Raw genomic sequence first — 2629 nt, 5'->3', positions numbered from 1 at the left:
CAAGTTAATATGACATCGCCAGGTCACCAGTTTTAGTGGATATCGTTGAATGTTGTCTTTCACGTCAAAAATATAATATTTATAAATGAACAGCAAATAAAGAAACAATGCTCACTAACTGCGTAACTTACAAACCATGCGAATTTATTATGAGCAACTGGTACAAGACATGTTTACAAAAAATTCAGGAGGAGAGTATTTTTAACAGGTCCATTGCTCTTGGCATCCCAGACGTAAGAGAGATAGAAAAAGGAAGTCAAGATCGCCACCTATGGGCTGAAACCTGCAACTGCTGGAATTAAGGGGTGATAAAATATATGTCTGAAACTTGAGGATGTTGTGCATTGTGTCCATGTGAGCAGGGCTGGATAGCAGTTTGATAACATGTTTCTATATGTGTATTTGTACAAAAGATTTTACAGAATATTAAATTTCAATAAGAAAAGTAAGTATATTGGTTTTCTCTGATTTTCTGGGTTTTTTTTCTTAAAAATGATTAATACTCTTTAAATAAAATTAATTTCACTCTCGCAGGTATCAATGTGTCTTATAAGAAAAAGGAGCTAATACCATATATACTTGTGTATAAGTCGATGTGCATTTTAAGACCAAAAATTGTGTCATTTTAGGTATTATCTGTGTATATTAGTCAACTGTAGATTCTAGACAAGTTAAATGGTCCATCTCTTGGCTCTTTTTAGCACAGATAATTTCCTTTTTGGTTTTTTTTTTTTGTAAGACATATTATAAATTGTTTCTCAGCATCCGCAAGTAATAATATGTGCATTTACGCAAGTGTGATCTATTTGATTTTCATATATAGAATCAACCTGCTGCACACTTACATGCAACGAATGCAAACGTTGCTAATCAGACATTCTGATCAATAACATGCTATAAATTCCAGGTGCAGTTACCGTTTTTAGACATAATTTATGTCACGAATCATAATAATGTAAATGCATACATTGCACGAGTAGTAATATACTGTAATAATGCGAATGCATGCATTAAGTTTCATTAAATGGTTTCATTAAATAGTTGTCATTAAATTGTTAAAACTTGTTGAACTTGGGGGAGAACGCCATATAGTAAACTCAACATTTCCAAACCTACTAAATAATATCATCACCGAATACATCATATGGAACTTAGACCTACAGTCATGTTTAGAGAGTGAACATTGTGAGAGCTATTTCAATTATTATTAAGCCTCCCACTGAAAAACTATATGTGCTTACATGTTGGCAAACACACTGCAATAGTGTTCAAAAGGAGTGCAATTAATTACTAGGATTACCTGTATATACCGAGTGTACAAACAAAATGGTGTTTTCTTTGTTATGATTGAGTGTTGAGTCGCTCTTTAACAATATTTTCAAAAACATTACCTATGTATAAGTCGTCTCCCAGAAATTTACTATATACACAAGTATATATACAGTAAGTACCTAGAAACACAAACTCAACTTATCCTTTCATGTTGAATTTGAAATTCTCAAGTTGTATGATAAAAAAATTAACACCACTCCATTAGGCGCCTGTATGTTTTATTAAAAAAGTGAAATGAGGTGAAGTTTCCCTAAAGCACAGACTCAAGATATTATGCATTCTCGAATGTGAAATTCATAATTTAGCATAATTTTTGCCTATAAATAAAGGTGATATAAGTTTACATTATCTATATCTTCAATAAATCAACAAATAAAACAAGTTGAAACAAAGTAGAGAGGAGATCAAATAATTCTGAATAATACTTTACATAATAGTATTTATAGTAAAGACTGTTTAGAAATTGAATTCGTCTGACTATTACTCCAAGTGTGCTACACATGTACTAATGTTGGATATTGAGCCAGGGTGACGCAGACAAAATCAGGGGTTTGCACACATGCACATTTCAGATTACCTACATTTTTGTGTCCTATAAAAATGACATGAATTGTAATTATCACCAAAAACAAAAAAGAAACACAACAAAAAAAGGAGAGAAGGGAGCTGATGAGTCATTCAGCGTGAGTAACAAATTCCACTATCGCCTGTCACATACCCTTACTGCTAAACATACCCCGTTTCTTTCTCTTGTCAGTGGCCATCATTGAATTGTAAATAAACTTGTTGACAAAATTCAAATGTGTTGATTTTGAGAACAACAATAAAAGAATTGTCAGGTGTATATAATCCACAAGCATTTGAAAAGTGCTAACTAGAAAATTATATATGCATTCGATAATGCAATACTAACACAAACACTGTCAACCATTCTTTCAACCTGATAATACCGATGAATTCTCCTGTTCTGCACATATCTCACTCTACTGTCTGGATCAAATCTTCCTCTGAGGTCATCAGACTCACATTACACATCATCATCCATATCATTTTCATCTTATTTCTCTCCATGTAACACATGTACTCAATCTCCATTTGTAAGATTTCACTTTTCATACATCATCACACTTTATGCACATGGTCGACAATAGTAACACTACTGGTTAATAATGGCAAACGTTCTCTGCACTTACTCAGTTCAGTCCTTATTTTTCCAATCGCACTAGCAACAGTTTCTTCCTGTTTCTATGGTTTCATCAAGGTAACAAAATTTCTGAACAGATAATACATTTTTTCT

This window comes from Euprymna scolopes, chromosome 4, assembly GCF_053919585.1.
Source record: "Euprymna scolopes isolate OS-2025 chromosome 4, ASM5391958v1, whole genome shotgun sequence".
NCBI classification, from domain to species: Eukaryota; Metazoa; Mollusca; class Cephalopoda; order Sepiida; family Sepiolidae; genus Euprymna; species Euprymna scolopes.
Note: the sequence above shows the minus strand (reverse complement) of the source record.